The sequence below is a fragment of the Rhinatrema bivittatum genome, chromosome 2 (genome assembly GCF_901001135.1).
Source record: "Rhinatrema bivittatum chromosome 2, aRhiBiv1.1, whole genome shotgun sequence".
Lineage (NCBI taxonomy): Eukaryota > Metazoa > Chordata > Amphibia > Gymnophiona > Rhinatrematidae > Rhinatrema > Rhinatrema bivittatum.
In genome coordinates, this window is record NC_042616.1 from 679,254,033 (window position 1) to 679,275,605 (window position 21,573).

A 21,573-nucleotide genomic window follows, 5' to 3' on the forward strand; every position below is an offset into this window, starting at 1 on the left:
TGTCACATGGTAGGAGCACTGGATGGCCCGCACCATTTTTAAACATGGCGCCGGCCATCCAGTGCTCCCTCCATGTGACAGGGGCCGGCCAATGGCACGGATACCCTGTCACATGGTAAGGACAAAGGCCATCGGCGCCATTTTTATTAGTGGCAGCCGACGGCCCGAGAGCGGGAGATCACTCCCGGGACCCTCACTGGACCACCAGGTACCTGTAAAATGTTTTTTTTTTGGGGGGGGTCGGGAGGGTGGGGGAAGCTAAGGGATTAGTTTTAAAGGGTCGGGGTGGGTTTTTGTTTTTGGCTCGGGCGCAGCCGATCAACAAAACCGCGATTGGGCCGGACAAAAAAAAAAACACGATGTGAATCGGAACCGGAATCTGAACCGATTCCGGTTCCGATTCACATCTCTAATATCCAAGATAAATTCAGTGGTTTGGTCACACCGCTGAATATACCTGGCTAACTTAAAGTTAGCTGGTTATGTTTAACCGGCTAACTTTGAGAAAGCCCTACGGCCAACCAGAGTTAGTCGCACAACTTATGTGGCTAACTCTGCTCCACCCATAAACACCTACCACCTACCTCCGGAACACCCCCTTCTTATACAGATAAGGGCTAAATATAGCCAGGTAAGCCACTTAGATGGAAAACTATTACACTATCAATCTAAATGGCTTTTGAATATTGACCTCCTTGTGCCTAAGTGAAAATATTTGTTTCAATATAATTTATTTCTCCTAGAGAAATTCATGGAAGAGAAGTGGAGTGAACTAATCTTGGCAAAACTATCATCTACCTTATTATTTTTATTTAAAACATTTTGTATTCCTCATCCTCCATAATAATTTTTTTGTGCAGATTACACTAAATTACATTCATGAATCATACATTAAATACATGTTTATCAAGCTGAAACATATAAAACAACATTTTAAAAATCTGAAATATGATGGCAGATGAGGACATTGGAACCCATCTAATCCATCCTAATTCTTTGGTGCTTCTTTGTAATATTGGAAGTCAGAGTCAGAGAATTAAGACATCTCAATTACTGATGCCTTTATCTTAATTTCTAGTATAAACACATCTGGCCAGTCAGAGTTGCATGTGTGTGTATATGTGTGCTATGCATGCACCTGTGTGTTGTGATTTCTGGCAGTACATTATTATTCTTAAAATAGACATTCAAAATATGGGAGATGCATTTTTCTAATTTCTGAATTCTATTTTCTAGAAAGGAAAAAGGATAATGCTTCCTTTTTCAACTAATAGATTTTAAATTGCTAGTAATTGTCTCCTGGGCTTATTTAAAAGATTCAGAGGCAACCAATTAAGCAAAAGCAATCAATTTAATAATAAATAAATAAATCCATTGTAGTTAATTAACCTATATCAACATTAGATGATATAATAAAATAGAAATATCAAATTAGTTTCTCTCTTTCGCATAACTATTTTTTTTCTTATTTCATAACTAATTATTTGAGGTTTTCAATTTATAACTTCAGACTTTAATAGCCAAAATGTATTTTTTAATTATACACAGGAATAAGTAATTACTAAACAACATGCAATAAAAAACTGCACTGCTATTAGCTTCATTGTGTATTTAATGATAGATCTTTATTACTTGCACAAATAAATATTATTAAAATAAATTTTAAGAGCTGAAATATGACTAGAACTTTTTTAGCTGTTTTATTTAGTCTGATTAAAGAATAATATATTAAAGCTAAAGGTGGCTGCCTATGGCATATTTCTGCCCATTTAAAATTACAGAGTATTAATTTTATATCGTAGTATAGTAGAGGCTGTAAGGATAGCAATTTGGAGTCCTAAGTTTTGGTTTTGTCTTTTTTACTCACAAAGCAGCCTTGAGCAAGCCATTTAAAGGGATTCCATCATATCACTTTTGATATAATAAAGATGGACATTTTGTTCATAACTTGAGTGATAGTGACTGACAGAATTATTAATTGCTTGCTTTTACTGAAGTGACCCAGTTTTTCAGAAGAAAAGTTCTGGACTTACAGTGTGGACTTGCTATAAAGTTCTTGGACTTTTATGACAATCTATAGGCAGCCATAGGAAGTTTTATTGCTTTGTATATGGCTATCAACAGATTTCCAAAATAATCTCAAAACCCTGTTTTGTTTTGTTTTTTGACTTCAGAGAATAAATATTTCCAGATATTCAGGTTTGCAGATTAACAATTGTTGTTATTAGAATCTATTCAGCATGTATTATTAAAAAGCTTCTTTACTTGTATTAGCTCTACCATTCTTTTGCTCATGGGTCTCCAAATTATTCCCCATGGACCACATCCAGCCCACAGAGCAACCTTTTGCAACCCATCAAACATACTCTGCCTGCAGTCAAATTGGCTCACATGCAGCTGCAGCAAAGACTTCCCACCCCTCACAAGCATTGGTCCAAGTTGTTTCGCAAGCCTTTAAAGGCATAGCTATTTCGGGAAGCATTATTATTATTGTTCTTGTTTTATTGTTGTGTTCTTGTTTTATTTTATGTTTCATCTGTTTGTATTTTATTGTTCTGTAATTTGTATTATAAATGTACAATTGTATTCCACTCAGCACACTTTGGCCTGCTTTGAAACATAGAAACATAGACACATAGAAATGATGGCAGAAGAAGACCAAACGGCCCATCCAGTCTGCCCAGCAAGCTTCCGCACTTTTTTTTCTTTCACATACTTATCTGTTTCTCTTGGCTCTTAGTAACCTTTTTTTTTTAATTCAATTTCCCTTCCACCCCCACCATTGATGTAGAGAGCAGTGTTGGACCTGCATCTAAGTGAAATAGCTTAATTTAGTTAGGGGTATTAACCACCGCAATAAGCAAGCTACACCCATGCTTATTTGTTTATTCAGACTATGTAATTCAGTCCTTGTCCTTGTCCTTTGAGCAGAATAAAAGCATGTTTACTAATTGTCGGTATATAAAAATTCTAAATAAATAAATTAATAATAATTAATTAATAATAATAAAGAATTCTCATGCGGTGAGGGCAGGAAAACCTGTGCAGCAGTGTCACAAAGACCGGAATACTCATGTGGCCATATGACTGGCAGGGTCCCCATCCAACCTACAGCAAAAGAAATTCTCCTGCGTTACGGCACAGTGAAACCACAATGCTGGCGGGATCCACAACCCCTGCCAACAGAAAAGAAAGCTCTTGCAAGGTGAGGGTAAGGAAACAGAAGGAGGAGAGGGGAGCAGATATAGAGTGTGTGTGTGAGAGGAGGAAAAGGTAGTGTGGAAGAGGAGAGGGAAAGGAAGGGAGGGAGGTGGAGGGGAGAGGGGAAGGAAGGAAAACTGGAAAAGAGGGAAAAGGAAGGGAAAGATAGTAAAGGAAGTGAAGAAAGGAAAAGAGAATGTGAATGGGAGGAGGTGAGAGAGGTGGAAGAAAGGGGTTGAGAAAGGGGAAGGAATTAGAGAAAACAAGAGTGTATGGGGGTTGTATGAGTGGGAGAGAATGTACCACAATGATCCCCCCCACACACACACACACTCCCATGCCCTCAGGAGGGAAGATGCGAATGTCGAGGAAGAGCAGGTGGTAGATTTCCCCAGGATGTGGCGGGGTTTCCAACTTCCTAGCAATATTTTTTACTGATTATCTAGTTTCCATATCTCTGTGGGAACCCTGCCACTGGTTTCCCTTCTGCAGCATTTCAAATCACAGAAAGGGGCACATGCAAAAAAGCAAGAGGAGGACCCCAAAAATGCTAAACCCTAAGAATGCTGAAAACAGGGAAAAATAGCCAGTGCTGCACTTGCATATGAAGCCTGAATACACAAATAATGAAGGTAAAAATATACCAGTCCTAATCCAACCCCTAATAACAAGCAATATATGAGATCCCCAATATTCAATTTTAAAAAAACCTTAAAACTATTTCCTCAAATCAATTACACTAAAAACAGTACACCTCATTGTGCCCCCCAATTAATATTAAAACAATATGCACATCATATTATCAATATCATTAACAACCCCATATACACTCAACTGCATTTTTTAAGCATCAATAAATGTGCCAATGGATAAGAAGTTTTCATTTTGAAACTGACCTGTGATGATTAATGAGTGAAAGATTTCTTTATAGTTGCTTTAAGCCTTAAAGCAGTGGTTCTCAACCTTTTTTCTGTCAGGACACACCTGAGAGATGATGCTCACATGCGTGACACACTGAACACATGACCATCATGGGACTAAATATAAACATGCTCTGCTTCCAAGGGAGTCCCCCACTTCCTAATAATGGATGCAGAGAAGAACTAAGACAGTTCCCTGTACAACTCACCATACAAAAAAGGTATTCTGATTCTGGTATCATCTTAATAACAGCATCACAAATAGAGGGCTATTACCAGGTGCATTGTGAAACAGGGATGTGCATTCGTCCAGGACAAATTAGGCAATTTCAACAAAATTACCTAATTCGTACTGATTCGGGGAGCCTGAAACCCAAAGGAATTTCGGGAAAAATTTGTTTTCGGGGCTTAGTGCGCACTAAAATGAAATTCAGGTCTCCCCGAATTTTAAAGGCACAAACCACATATCCCTATTATGAAATAATACAAACAAACCCCACTCTGTACATGTCTGTCAAACCTGGCATGCCTTAGCAGCACTCACTCCAAGAAATGAAACAGCAATAGCCCATCAAAAGGCCGCAGTTCTCCACTAGTGCAATACAATATTGAGAAAATACAACAAATAAGGCTGATACAAACCTCTAGTAACATACTTCATCTCAGTCACATACACACAGAATACAGACAGACCTGGCTTCACCAAATATAGAATAAAAGACCACAAATTATAAAAGTGGAAACAAAACCTGGATTGAAAACCTCAAGACCACCTTCTGCATGCAGTGCAAAACTGGAGACTAGAAACAAAAATATATTTCCTCCTACACTAAGCAAAGTTCAAAGAAAGAAAAAATGCATATTCTCAAAACTGACATAGAATGACCCTTGTACCCAGTCACTTCCCTTCAAGACCCATCTCCTCTCACTTCTCCCAACTACTCAATCATCCCTTCACATGCTAATATCCCTGTCCAGCATTCCTGACACCCCACCCCACATCCTTTTCCCCGTGGTCCCTCTCTCCCCTGCTCAACTCTTTCTGCCCTTCCTTACCCAAAATAACTCTGACCACCTCTTTCCTACCTCTTCTTGCTCAGCATCCCCTGCTCCCCTCTCCCCAGCCCAGCTGCCCCACACCTCCATTTCTTCACTTCCATCTCTCTTCCCTGCCTTGCAGCCCCCATCCCCTCCCTCCTCTGCCTCTACCTACCCAGAAACTCCCTATCTTCCCACACTTTCCTGCCCAGTACACTTCCCTCTCCTCCTGGCTCCCAGCCAGCAGAAAAGACTTATCCAATCCAGAGACTCCCTCCCTCTTTATCAGCAGCAGATGAAGACAAGAAGCATTGAGGAGAGGAAGATGAGGAGGCAGCAGCATAAGAACATAAGAAATTGCCATGCTGGGTCAGACCAAGTGTCCATCAAGCCCAGCATCCTCTTTCCAACAGAGGCCAAACCAGGCCACAAGATCCTGGCAAGTACCCAGACACCATGAAGATCCCATGCTACTAATGCCAGTAATAGCAGAGACCATTCCCTAAGACAACTTGATTAATAGCAGTTAATGGACTTCTCCAAGAATGTATCCAAACCTTTTTAAAACCCAACTACACTAACTGCACTAACCATATCCTCTGGCAACAAATTCCAGAGCTTAATTGTGCGTTGAGTGAAAAAGAATTTTCTCCGATTAGTCTTAAATGCGCTACTTGCTAACTTTATGGAGTGTCCCCTAGTCCTTCTATTATCCAAAAGTGTAAATAACTGATTCACATCTAATCATTTAAGACCTCTTATGATTTTAAAGACCTCTATCATATTCCCCCTCAGCTGTCTCTTCTCCAAGCTGAACAGCCCTAACCTCTTCAGCCTTTTCTCCTAGGGGAGCTGTTCCATCCCCGTTATCAATTTGGTTGCCATTACAACTATATCTTTTTTGAGATGCAGCGACCAGAATTGCACACAGTATTCAAGGTGTGGTCTCACCATAGAGAGATACAGAGGCATTATGACATTTTCCGTTTTATTAACCATTCTCTTCCTAATAATTCCTAACTTTCTATTTGCTTTTTTGACTGCTGCAGCACACTGAGCCAACAATTTCAAAGTTTAACCACTGTGATTCCTAGATCTTTTTCTTGGGTGGTAGATCCTAATATGCAACCTAACATTCTGTAACAACAGCAAGGGTTATTTTTCCCTATATGCAACACCTTGCACGTTTCCACATTAAATTTCATCTGCCATTTGGATGCCCAATCTTCCAGTCTCGCAAGGTCCTCCTGTAATGTATGACAATTCACTTATGATTTAACTACTCTGAATAATTTTGTATCATCCGCAAATTTGATAACCTCACTCATTGTATTCCTTTCCAGATCATTTATAAATATATTAAAAAGCACCAGTCCAAATACAGATCCCTGAGGTACTCTACTGTTTACCCTTTTCCACTGAGAAAATTGACCGTTTAATCCTACTCTCTGTTTCCTGCCTTTTAACCAGTTTGTAATCCACAAAAGAACATTGCCTCCTATCCCCTGACTTTTTAGTTTTGTTTGAAGCCTCTCATGAGGGACTTTGTCAAACGCCTTCTAAAACTCCAAATACATTACATCTACCGGTTTACCTTTATCCACATGTTTATTAACCTCTTCAAAAAAATGAAGCAGATTTGTTAGGCAAGACTTCCCTTGGGTAAATCCATGTTGACTGTGCTCCATTAAACCATGTCTTTCTATATGCTCTATGATTTTGATCTTTAGAATAGTTTCCACTATTTTTCCCGGCACTGAAGTCAGGCTCACTGATCTATAGTTTCCCGAATCACCCCTGGAGCCCTTTTTAAATAAAGTGGTTACATTGGCCACCCTCCAGTCTTGAGGTACAATGGATGATTTTAATGATAGGTTACAAATGTTAACTAATAGATCAGACATTTCATTTTTTAGTTCCTTCAGTACCCTAGGATGCATACCATCTGGTCCAGGTGATTTGCTACTCTTTAGTTTGTCAATCTGGCCTACTACATCTTCCAGGTTCACAGTGATTTAGTTCAGTTCATCTGAATCATCACCCCTGAAAACCATCTCCGGAACTGGTATCTCCCCAATATCCTCATTAGTAAACACGGAGGCAAAGAATTATTTTTTGAGTAATTTTGGGATCTTCATACCATCTGCGGTTAGCAAGTGTTAACTTGTATTTTCACAATGGCAGGGTCTGAAAATCTAAGATGGACATCCCAATTGAAGTAAAACATTGATGAATATCCAGAGATTTTTTATAACGAACATCCAGAGATTTTTGCAACAGTGCTCAGTGAGTCAAACCAGGGACTCGGACTCTGGACTCTGGAATTTGGTCTGCCAAGCAAAGGGAAGTACCATTCTTTGTAATTTTATGAAAAAGTTCAAAGAATGAAAAAATAAAAAAGGCAAAATGAAGAAGGGTTAGTGGACCGATGATTAAAAAAGACCCGTAGTGATGAAAATACAAGTTAACACTTGCTAACTGCGGGTGGTATTAAGGTCCCAAAATTACACAAACAATTTATGAAAGTTGTATAAGTATCAGTAACCATAAAATAATAAGGATTATGATACAACGTGTTTGGTGCATGGTAATTGAAATCTCCCATTATTTCTGCACTGCCAAATTGGTTAGTTTCCCTGATTTCTCTTAGCATTTCATCATCTGTCTGACCATTTTGTCCAGGTGGGCGGTAATATACTCCTAGCTCTATACTCTTACCCAACATACATGGGATTTCTACCCATATAGATTCTACTGAGCATTTATTCTCTTGTTTGATCTTTATCCTGTTGGACTCTATACCCTCCCGGACATAAAGTGCCACACCCCCACCAAGTTGAACCTCCCTATCATTGCGATATAATTTGTACCCTGATATAGCACTATCCTGTTGGTTATCCTCCTTCCACAGGTCTCTGTGTTGCCAATTATGTCAATCTCATCATTTACTGCTATACACTCTAACTCTCCCATCTTACTTCTTAGACTTCTGGCATTGGCATATGGACATTTCAAACTGTGTGTTTTGTTTGTATTAGTAGTACTGTAATGCTGGCTGACATGAATGACATTTATATCCTGCCTTGTGAATAATCTGAGGGAAACGTTGCTGAATGTGTTGCATCATGAGTATAATTTTGAGTCTGCAACAATGCGGGCACAGGAGCATCGTAACACTGGCTGATATTAGTGGAATTTGTAACCTGAAGTATACTCCTAGCTCTATACCCCAGATATGATTTTTGGACATTCTCATAAGAAAGAAAAGTACAAAATGTGATGTTTGTTATGAACTTTGTATTCCTGAGTCAGTTCCTTATTATCAGGTTTGATTCCTTGTGGGGTTTGAAATGCTGAAGATCTTAAGAACTCTAATCTGTTGGGGAAGGGGTACTAGGAATGTATTTAAAGCTGTTGCTATATGAGTGTTTAAGGTATGTGAGTTGTTTGGTAGAGTTAGTTGAGTGTGTATGGAATTGTGAACGATATTGGTTATATGATATGTATATTGCGTATGTGTGATGTTAATTGGGGATATTTGGTTTTTATTTATATATACTGACATCCAATCTCAATCAAGATATCACACCGGTTTACATTCAGGTACTGTAGGTATTTCTCTATCCCCAGAGGGCTTATAATCTAAGTTTGTACCTGAGGCAATGGAGGGTAAAGTGACTTGCCCAAGGTCACAAGGAGTAACAGGAGGACTTGAACCCTGGTTGCCTGGTTCGTAGTCCACTGATCTAACCACTAGGCTATTCCTCCTCCCTTAATATGATAATATTATGGCATACTGTTTTTAGTGAGGAATCAAAACAAGGAATAGCCGAAAGTCCTTCAAAAATCTTTTTATTAATTGCCCGACTCTAGGCCTGAGTTTCGCCCATCAAGGGGCTGCTTCAGGGGCTTGTTTAAATCGAGATTGGCATATTTATAAGTATGTTCTGTCCATGGAGATTCATCAAAAACTCACAAAAGCGCAATTAATGAGCCTTCATGTTCACACTGTCCAATTGACTGCACAAATGGTTTGTATTCATCCACCAACGGAAGTTCTCAATTTTAATTAGACAACAAATAAAGGGATATAGCTAGTATACAATTAAAGAAGAAACAATAACTAGCTATATAAGATATGTTTCAGGTTGATCATAATGTGTGTTTAGAATAAATTATGTGTGTATATTTCTGTAGAGATAAGACCTCAGTTTTGGCAGGAGATCTGAATTAACAGAAACTTCTATGGCCAATAGGTTCAATCATCGGTCTTATGATCTCTAATGTAAATTTTTTTTTTTTTTTTTTTTTATTTTTGTTAAAATCTCTTTAATTATAACCAGTTTATTTAATTTTAATTTTTGCTATAAAATTAGTATCAATTGACACTGGTGAGGCAACAATGTGATTAATTTTGATTAAGCTTATTGAATGCTATTTTCTGGTTATTAATGGAATTAATATTAATCATATATGATTGTATTCTATATTGTCTCTTATTTAAAGAATTATTTGAATGGACAAACAAGTCTCAAAGAGAAAACATGACTTAGCTGTTTTAGCAACTTGTAAAGGAAATTGAATAGCAATTCTTTCACTCCATCAAACAAATGACTGTATAGTGACAATATTAATGTTCCAACAGCTTAACGATATAAAGTTGATTGCTGAATTTTTCAATATATGTGGACCACAAAATAAGCTGATAAAGCTATTTCAATCATTTTGTGCCTCAAAATGTCTCAAAGTTTGTAGCAGAATCTTCTGCAACCATGAATATGATACAACTTGAACATTGAAGTTTCAGTCATGTGATTAATAGCAGGACGGGCGGTATAATTCACTCCGTCTCTTCTCATGGAAACTTTTTCCCGACAATGTACACAAACGGCAAAACACTTATCTTGATTTGATAGACTAGATGATCACTGGCACTGCAAGTTGTTCATTTGCTTTGTGCTGCCGTATTAGGACCCGGAGGGTCTGACAACCGCCGCCAACGCGGCCGGCGTTTCGCAAGAAACGCTGCTTCAGGGCGGACTCTAAAATTAAACAACAGATAAATGAAAATCATTGACCTTTTTAAAACAGCAAAAGTTGCATTGAAACGCTATAAGAGTCACTTACGATTTATAGAGAAAACCTTCTTCTAAGGTAGTCGGGTTCAGACTGAAATCATTTTCAAACATGGCCGCGCTAGATTTAAACAGTTGATTGGCTTAAAAAACCACCAATCGGTGTTTTCTAATGCAAATTGCCAACGTACTGACGTTGTGCTGTGCCATCAAAGCTATACGTATTGTTGCAATGTAACTCTTACTACTTGTCAATAAAGATCTTTGATGTTGAACTCAATCACAAACCGTCATATATCCGTCTTTTTGATATGAATGAAACAAAGTGAATGATGATGACCTGACGAATGAAAACAATTTAATGAATGAGACTGTTCCATTCTATTTTGGAGTTCAAGCCATCCGGTTCTTCAGATTTTAATTTGAAGATCCATTCTTGCTCCTTCTTGTATAATAATCTCTCTCTGTTACCTCCTCTAATGTCACGTTTGATGTGTTCACCAAAGAAGAAGAACAAATTCTAGAACTAGGACTATCATTTGTTCCTACAGAAAAGCACAATCCTTTTCTATTTAGAATTGACTTGCAACGTTTCATTCGTAAACTAATATTAAAAAACTTCTTTCATCATAATGAAACAACAAATAATGATGCCAGTGCAATCAAAAATCCATCATTTTGGTTACCACCTGGACCTGTACATCCTCTTATTGAAACATTTCATAAATTGGTTTTGAAAGACGTACAATTATTGGAACATGATAACAATAAATTTTGTAACAACTTAAACCAAAAAGCACGATCCGCTCTTTATTCGATGGCCAAAAATCATGATTATATTATCAAACAGGCTGATAAGGGTGGTTCAGTGGTCATATTAAATAGAGAGGATTACATTGATGAGATTAAAAGACAAATACAGGATGAAACGACTTACATCAAGTTGACAGCTAATCCAACAATAGAATTACAGAAACAAATTAAAAAACTAATTGATTTGGGGAAGCAAGTGGGTTTTCTGACAGACAAAGAATATAACTTTTTGAATGTAAAGCATCCAAGAACACCAACAATATATGTACTTCCAAAAGTACACAAAACATTAGTTAATCCACCAGGAAGGCCAATAATTTCATCCAATGAATCGTTACTAGAACCACTTTCACAATTTACTGACTGTTTTTTGAGAGATTTTGTATCCAACAGTTCATCTTATATCAGAGATACATCACATTTCCTGAACATGGTTGAAAACTTGTCTGCTAACATTAAAGATTTATGGTTTGTCACCTTAGATATTAAATCATTATACACCTTGATTCCACAAGAAGAGGCTTTAAAAGTAATTAAAACATATCTTGACAAACGTTTCAGACCACATCGGGTACCCAGTGATTTTTTATTACAATTGGCTAGCATTGCTCTCAAAAAGAATTTTTTTATATTTCAAGGTAAATATTATCAGCAAATTTCTGGAACAGCCATGGGCGCCACAATGGCTCCCACCATTGCCAATCTTTTCATGACAGAATTTGAACAGGAGTGGATTTATCATTCTCCGTTTGTCTCTAAGATTGTTTTTTATAAACGTTATATAGATGACATTTTCATTTTGTGGAGTGGTACCGAACAAGAATTACATTCATTTGAGAAATGGATTAACACCTGCGATGAAAATATACAATTTGTATTGAATCACCATTTTACAGAGATCTCTTTTTTGGACGTTCTATTGAAAAAAGTGGAAGACGGCGCCATTATTACCACTGTATTTAAAAAATCTACCGATCGCAATACCATGCTGCATTTTGATAGTGCACACCCCATGCCACTGAAGAACAGTCTTCCTTTTTCACAATTCCTGAGATACAAACGGAATTGTTCCAATACTGTACTGTATAGACAACAGTCAGAAAAACTTAAATTGGATTTGAAAAATAGAGGTTATCCCAATAAATGCATTAAAACAGGATTTAAAAGAGCATTATATTACGATCGGGATGCGCTCCTCACACCACAAACAAGATCTCAAGATGAGAATATGATCACATGTGTAACTCAATATTCACCTTGGTCACGTAAAATTATACAAGCTATGCGTCATCATTGGTTTTTGATTAAAATGATACCTGGCATGCAAGACATGGAATTCCGAGCAGCTTATTCAAGATCACAAAATTTGAAGGAAATTTTAAGTCCATCCACTTTGAAAGATGTTGCACATTCTAAAACAATAGATGGCATTACACCACTGGGTCATTTCAAGTGTGGACATTGCAAGATATGTGACCAAACACTGGAAATGAAGGAATACATTTGTACACATACGCAATACAGATACAAACTGTACAATTTTACCACATGTCAGACAGATCATGTGATATACATCATCAGATGTCCATGCAACAAAATTTATGTTGGACAGACAACAAGATCGTTCAAATTAAGAATAGGTGAACACAAAAGTTGCTTGAAGAATAAAAAGACATCTGCTCCGATTGTCCTGCATTGCATACAAGAAAACCATGATATTAAAGAGCTCAGATGGTTTGTATTAGAACACATCAAACGTGACATTAGAGGAGGTAACAGAGAGAGATTATTATACAAGAAGGAGCAAGAATGGATCTTCAAATTAAAATCTGAAGAACCGGATGGCTTGAACTCCAAAATAGAATGGAACAGTCTCATTCATTAAATTGTTTTCATTCGTCAGGTCATCATCATTCACTTTGTTTCATTCATATCAAAAAGACGGATATATGACGGTTTGTGATTGAGTTCAACATCAAAGATCTTTATTGACAAGTAGTAAGAGTTACATTGCAACAATACGTATAGCTTTGATGGCACAGCACAACGTCAGTACGTTGGCAATTTGCATTAGAAAACACCGATTGGTGGTTTTTTAAGCCAATCAACTGTTTAAATCTAGCGCGGCCATGTTTGAAAATGATTTCAGTCTGAACCCGACTACCTTAGAAGAAGGTTTTCTCTATAAATCGTAAGTGACTCTTATAGCGTTTCAATGCAACTTTTGCTGTTTTAAAAAGGTCAATGATTTTCATTTATCTGTTGTTTAATTTTAGAGTCCGCCCTGAAGCAGCGTTTCTTGCGAAACGCCGGCCGCGTTGGCGGCGGTTGTCAGACCCTCCGGGTCCTAATACGGCAGCACAAAGCAAATGAACAACTTGCAGTGCCAGTGATCATCTAGTCTATCAAATCAAGATAAGTGTTTTGCCGTTTGTGTACATTGTCGGGAAAAAGTTTCCATGAGAAGAGACGGAGTGAATTATACCGCCCGTCCTGCTATTAATCACATGACTGAAACTTCAATGTTCAAGTTGTATCATATTCATGGTTGCAGAAGATTCTGCTACAAACTTTGAGACATTTTGAGGCACAAAATGATTGAAATAGCTTTATCAGCTTATTTTGTGGTCCACATATATTGAAAAATTCAGCAATCAACTTTATATCGTTAAGCTGTTGGAACATTAATATTGTCACTATACAGTCATTTGTTTGATGGAGTGAAAGAATTGCTATTCAATTTCCTTTACAAGTTGCTAAAACAGCTAAGTCATGTTTTCTCTTTGAGACTTGTTTGTCCATTCAAATAATTCTTTAAATAAGAGACAATATAGAATACAATCATATATGATTAATATTAATTCCATTAATAACCAGAAAATAGCATTCAATAAGCTTAATCAAAATTAATCACATTGTTGCCTCACCAGTGTCAATTGATACTAATTTTATAGCAAAAATTAAAATTAAATAAACTGGTTATAATTAAAGAGATTTTAACAAAAATAAAAAAAAAAAAATTTACATTAGAGATCATAAGACCGATGATTGAACCTATTGGCCATAGAAGTTTCTGTTAATTCAGATCTCCTGCCAAAACTGAGGTCTTATCTCTACAGAAATATACACACATAATTTATTCTAAACACACATTATGATCAACCTGAAACATATCTTATATAGCTAGTTATTGTTTCTTCTTTAATTGTATACTAGCTATATCCCTTTATTTGTTGTTTATTTCATAGTGCAGGGATGTCCCTTTTCTGGCGCAGCGCTTTCAGCTATACTCACGAGCATGTAACTAACTTACTAAACACTCCGTCATTATTTTCTAATTCTACATTGAATACCACTTCCAACACGTGGTCAGAATTATTGGCACTTTCTAAACGCATCACTAGAAGTGAATTACATGGCATCACTTTATTAGAGTATTGTAAGCAAGAACGGATACCTAGAGGCCTTGGGATCCAAAAAGAACCTAAACTTTTTGTTGAAGATTCAGATTTTCTAGAAAAATGGAATTCAATATTGAACAAATGTTCATTAGATTTAATGGTCCTGATAATAGAGTCTTCACATTCTTTATGTAATCAGTTAAGAACACAACTAGATGAGAAATTAGTAACTTTAAAAGCAGAAGTTGAAACAGAGAGTTTTGAACGTAGTTTTGCAGATTTGCAAAAATCTGTAGATAACTTTAAAAAAGAAGTACAAGAATATAAACTCTCCAAACTGGTCAGAGATGAAAATGATTACAAACAAGGCAGCATCTACAATTGGATGCAACCCAAACATAGAAAACCTAAAGTAGCCTTTAACACCTCATCAGGTAGTTCTTCAGACGAAGAAGATCAAGACAAACAAACTACTAACAGTGATTTTTTAGAACAAGTCACTTATCCAACAAAAAGAGGAAAAACAGGATGGAGAAACAACAGGAACCAATCAGGACATTCCATCACCACACGATCGAGAGGAACGACGAGAGGCAAGAAAAAGCAGTAATCAATTTATCCAGATTTTCATTCACCAAAGAAGAAGAACAAATTCTAGAACTAGGACTATCATTTGTTCCTACAGAAAAGCACAATCCTTTTCTATTTAGAATTGACTTGCAACGTTTCATTCGTAAACTAATATTAAAAAACTTCTTTCATCATAATGAAACAACAAATAATGATGCCAGTGCAATCAAAAATCCATCATTTTGGTTACCACCTGGACCTGTACATCCTCTTATTGAAACATTTCATAAATTGGTTTTGAAAGACGTACAATTATTGGAACATGATAACAATAAATTTTGTAACAACTTAAACCAAAAAGCACGATCCGCTCTTTATTCGATGGCCAAAAATCATGATTATATTATCAAACAGGCTGATAAGGGTGGTTCAGTGGTCATATTAAATAGAGAGGATTACATTGATGAGATTAAAAGACAAATACAGGATGAAACGACTTACATCAAGTTGACAGCTAATCCAACAATAGAATTACAGAAACAAATTAAAAAACTAATTGATTTGGGGAAGCAAGTGGGTTTTCTGACAGACAAAGAATATAACTTTTTGAATGTAAAGCATCCAAGAACACCAACAATATATGTACTTCCAAAAGTACACAAAACATTAGTTAATCCACCAGGAAGGCCAATAATTTCATCCAATGAATCGTTACTAGAACCACTTTCACAATTTACTGACTGTTTTTTGAGAGATTTTGTATCCAACAGTTCATCTTATATCAGAGATACATCACATTTCCTGAACATGGTTGAAAACTTGTCTGCTAACATTAAAGATTTATGGTTTGTCACCTTAGATATTAAATCATTATACACCTTGATTCCACAAGAAGAGGCTTTAAAAGTAATTAAAACATATCTTGACAAACGTTTCAGACCACATCGGGTACCCAGTGATTTTTTATTACAATTGGCTAGCATTGCTCTCAAAAAGAATTTTTTTATATTTCAAGGTAAATATTATCAGCAAATTTCTGGAACAGCCATGGGCGCCACAATGGCTCCCACCATTGCCAATCTTTTCATGACAGAATTTGAACAGGAGTGGATTTATCATTCTCCGTTTGTCTCTAAGATTGTTTTTTATAAACGTTATATAGATGACATTTTCATTTTGTGGAGTGGTACCGAACAAGAATTACATTCATTTGAGAAATGGATTAACACCTGCGATGAAAATATACAATTTGTATTGAATCACCATTTTACAGAGATCTCTTTTTTGGACGTTCTATTGAAAAAAGTGGAAGACGGCGCCATTATTACCACTGTATTTAAAAAATCTACCGATCGCAATACCATGCTGCATTTTGATAGTGCACACCCCATGCCACTGAAGAACAGTCTTCCTTTTTCACAATTCCTGAGATACAAACGGAATTGTTCCAATACTGTACTGTATAGACAACAGTCAGAAAAACTTAAATTGGATTTGAAAAATAGAGGTTATCCCAATAAATGCATTAAAACAGGATTTAAAAGAGCATTATATTACGATCGGGATGCGCTCCTCACACCACAAACAAGATCTCAAGATGAGAATATGATCACATGTGTAACTCAATATTCACCTTGGTCACGTAAAATTATACAAGCTATGCGTCATCATTGGTTTTTGATTAAAATGATACCTGGCATGCAAGACATGGAATTCCGAGCAGCTTATTCAAGATCACAAAATTTGAAGGAAATTTTAAGTCCATCCACTTTGAAAGATGTTGCACATTCTAAAACAATAGATGGCATTACACCACTGGGTCATTTCAAGTGTGGACATTGCAAGATATGTGACCAAACACTGGAAATGAAGGAATACATTTGTACACATACGCAATACAGATACAAACTGTACAATTTTACCACATGTCAGACAGATCATGTGATATACATCATCAGATGTCCATGCAACAAAATTTATGTTGGACAGACAACAAGATCGTTCAAATTAAGAATAGGTGAACACAAAAGTTGCTTGAAGAATAAAAAGACATCTGCTCCGATTGTCCTGCATTGCATACAAGAAAACCATGATATTAAAGAGCTCAGATGGTTTGTATTAGAACACATCAAACGTGACATTAGAGGAGGTAACAGAGAGAGATTATTATACAAGAAGGAGCAAGAATGGATCTTCAAATTAAAATCTGAAGAACCGGATGGCTTGAACTCCAAAATAGAATGGAACAGTCTCATTCATTAAATTGTTTTCATTCGTCAGGTCATCATCATTCACTTTGTTTCATTCATATCAAAAAGACGGATATATGACGGTTTGTGATTGAGTTCAACATCAAAGATCTTTATTGACAAGTAGTAAGAGTTACATTGCAACAATACGTATAGCTTTGATGGCACAGCACAACGTCAGTACGTTGGCAATTTGCATTAGAAAACACCGATTGGTGGTTTTTTAAGCCAATCAACTGTTTAAATCTAGCGCGGCCATGTTTGAAAATGATTTCAGTCTGAACCCGACTACCTTAGAAGAAGGTTTTCTCTATAAATCGTAAGTGACTCTTATAGCGTTTCAATGCAACTTTTGCTGTTTTAAAAAGGTCAATGATTTTCATTTATCTGTTGTTTAATTTTAGAGTCCGCCCTGAAGCAGCGTTTCTTGCGAAACGCCGGCCGCGTTGGCGGCGGTTGTCAGACCCTCCGGGTCCTAATACGGCAGCACAAAGCAAATGAACAACTTGCAGTGCCAGTGATCATCTAGTCTATCAAATCAAGATAAGTGTTTTGCCGTTTGTGTACATTGTCGGGAAAAAGTTTCCATGAGAAGAGACGGAGTGAATTATACCGCCCGTCCTGCTATTAATCACATGACTGAAACTTCAATGTTCAAGTTGTATCATATTCATGGTTGCAGAAGATTCTGCTACAAACTTTGAGACATTTTGAGGCACAAAATGATTGAAATAGCTTTATCAGCTTATTTTGTGGTCCACATATATTGAAAAATTCAGCAATCAACTTTATATCGTTAAGCTGTTGGAACATTAATATTGTCACTATACAGTCATTTGTTTGATGGAGTGAAAGAATTGCTATTCAATTTCCTTTACAAGTTGCTAAAACAGCTAAGTCATGTTTTCTCTTTGAGACTTGTTTGTCCATTCAAATAATTCTTTAAATAAGAGACAATATAGAATACAATCATATATGATTAATATTAATTCCATTAATAACCAGAAAATAGCGTTCAATAAGCTTAATCAAAATTAATCACATTGTTGCCTCACCAGTGTCAATTGATACTAATTTTATAGCAAAAATTAAAATTAAATAAACTGGTTATAATTAAAGAGATTTTAACAAAAAAAAAAAAAAAAAAAATTTACATTAGAGATCATAAGACCGATGATTGAACCTATTGGCCATAGAAGTTTCTGTTAATTCAGATCTCCTGCCAAAACTGAGGTCTTATCTCTACAGAAATATACACACATAATTTATTCTAAACACACATTATGATCAACCTGAAACATATCTTATATAGCTAGTTATTGTTTCTTCTTTAATTGTATACTAGCTATATCCCTTTATTTGTTGTTTATTTCATAGTGCAGGGATGTCCCTTTTCTGGCGCAGCGCTTTCAGCTATACTCACGAGCATGTAACTAACTTACTAAACACTCCGTCATTATTTTCTAATTCTACATTGAATACCACTTCCAACACGTGGTCAGAATTATTGGCACTTTCTAAACGCATCACTAGAAGTGAATTACATGGCATCACTTTATTAGAGTATTGTAAGCAAGAACGGATACCTAGAGGCCTTGGGATCCAAAAAGAACCTAAACTTTTTGTTGAAGATTCAGATTTTCTAGAAAAATGGAATTCAATATTGAACAAATGTTCATTAGATTTAATGGTCCTGATAATAGAGTCTTCACATTCTTTATGTAATCAGTTAAGAACACAACTAGATGAGAAATTAGTAACTTTAAAAGCAGAAGTTGAAACAGAGAGTTTTGAACGTAGTTTTGCAGATTTGCAAAAATCTGTAGATAACTTTAAAAAAGAAGTACAAGAATATAAACTCTCCAAACTGGTCAGAGATGAAAATGATTACAAACAAGGCAGCATCTACAATTGGATGCAACCCAAACATAGAAAACCTAAAGTAGCCTTTAACACCTCATCAGGTAGTTCTTCAGACGAAGAAGATCAAGACAAACAAACTACTAACAGTGATTTTTTAGAACAAGTCACTTATCCAACAAAAAGAGGAAAAACAGGATGGAGAAACAACAGGAACCAATCAGGACATTCCATCACCACACGATCGAGAGGAACGACGAGAGGCAAGAAAAAGCAGTAATCAATTTATCCAGATTTTCATTCACCAAAGAAGAAGAACAAATTCTAGAACTAGGACTATCATTTGTTCCTACAGAAAAGCACAATCCTTTTCTATTTAGAATTGACTTGCAACGTTTCATTCGTAAACTAATATTAAAAAACTTCTTTCATCATAATGAAACAACAAATAATGATGCCAGTGCAATCAAAAATCCATCATTTTGGTTACCACCTGGACCTGTACATCCTCTTATTGAAACATTTCATAAATTGGTTTTGAAAGACGTACAATTATTGGAACATGATAACAATAAATTTTGTAACAACTTAAACCAAAAAGCACGATCCGCTCTTTATTCGATGGCCAAAAATCATGATTATATTATCAAACAGGCTGATAAGGGTGGTTCAGTGGTCATATTAAATAGAGAGGATTACATTGATGAGATTAAAAGACAAATACAGGATGAAACGACTTACATCAAGTTGACAGCTAATCCAACAATAGAATTACAGAAACAAATTAAAAAACTAATTGATTTGGGGAAGCAAGTGGGTTTTCTGACAGACAAAGAATATAACTTTTTGAATGTAAAGCATCCAAGAACACCAACAATATATGTACTTCCAAAAGTACACAAAACATTAGTTAATCCACCAGGAAGGCCAATAATTTCATCCAATGAATCGTTACTAGAACCACTTTCACAATTTACTGACTGTTTTTTGAGAGATTTTGTATCCAACAGTTCATCTTATATCAGAGATACATCACATTTCCTGAACATGGTTGAAAACTTGTCTGCTAACATTAAAGATTTATGGTTTGTCACCTTAGATATTAAATCATTATACACCTCGATTCCACAAGAAGAGGCTTTAAAAGTAATTAAAACATATCTTGACAAACGTTTCAGACCACATCGGGTACCCAGTGATTTTTTATTACAATTGGCTAGCATTGCTCTCAAAAAGAATTTTTTTATATTTCAAGGTAAATATTATCAGCAAATTTCTGGAACAGCCATGGGCGCCACAATGGCTCCCACCATTGCCAATCTTTTCATGACAGAATTTGAACAGGAGTGGATTTATCATTCTCCGTTTGTCTCTAAGATTGTTTTTTATAAACGTTATATAGATGACATTTTCATTTTGTGGAGTGGTACCGAACAAGAATTACATTCATTTGAGAAATGGATTAACACCTGCGATGAAAATATACAATTTGTATTGAATCACCATTTTACAGAGATCTCTTTTTTGGACGTTCTATTGAAAAAAGTGGAAGACGGCGCCATTATTACCACTGTATTTAAAAAATCTACCGATCGCAATACCATGCTGCATTTTGATAGTGCACACCCCATGCCACTGAAGAACAGTCTTCCTTTTTCACAATTCCTGAGATACAAACGGAATTGTTCCAATACTGTACTGTATAGACAACAGTCAGAAAAACTTAAATTGGATTTGAAAAATAGAGGTTATCCCAATAAATGCATTAAAACAGGATTTAAAAGAGCATTATATTACGATCGGGATGCGCTCCTCACACCACAAACAAGATCTCAAGATGAGAATATGATCACATGTGTAACTCAATATTCACCTTGGTCACGTAAAATTATACAAGCTATGCGTCATCATTGGTTTTTGATTAAAATGATACCTGGCATGCAAGACATGGAATTCCGAGCAGCTTATTCAAGATCACAAAATTTGAAGGAAATTTTAAGTCCATCCACTTTGAAAGATGTTGCACATTCTAAAACAATAGATGGCATTACACCACTGGGTCATTTCAAGTGTGGACATTGCAAGATATGTGACCAAACACTGGAAATGAAGGAATACATTTGTACACATACGCAATACAGATACAAACTGTACAATTTTACCACATGTCAGACAGATCATGTGATATACATCATCAGATGTCCATGCAACAAAATTTATGTTGGACAGACAACAAGATCGTTCAAATTAAGAATAGGTGAACACAAAAGTTGCTTGAAGAATAAAAAGACATCTGCTCCGATTGTCCTGCATTGCATACAAGAAAACCATGATATTAAAGAGCTCAGATGGTTTGTATTAGAACACATCAAACGTGACATTAGAGGAGGTAACAGAGAGAGATTATTATACAAGAAGGAGCAAGAATGGATCTTCAAATTAAAAT

General features: G+C 36.2%; 1 long non-coding RNA gene across 1 annotated transcript in view; it reads left to right on the forward strand.

Annotated features, from left to right (window-relative positions):
- The window catches only part of LOC115086259, a 210,580-nt gene that overhangs the window by 107,515 nt on the left and 81,492 nt on the right, over positions 1–21,573 (forward strand). The gene's annotated exons all lie outside the window — the stretch shown is intronic.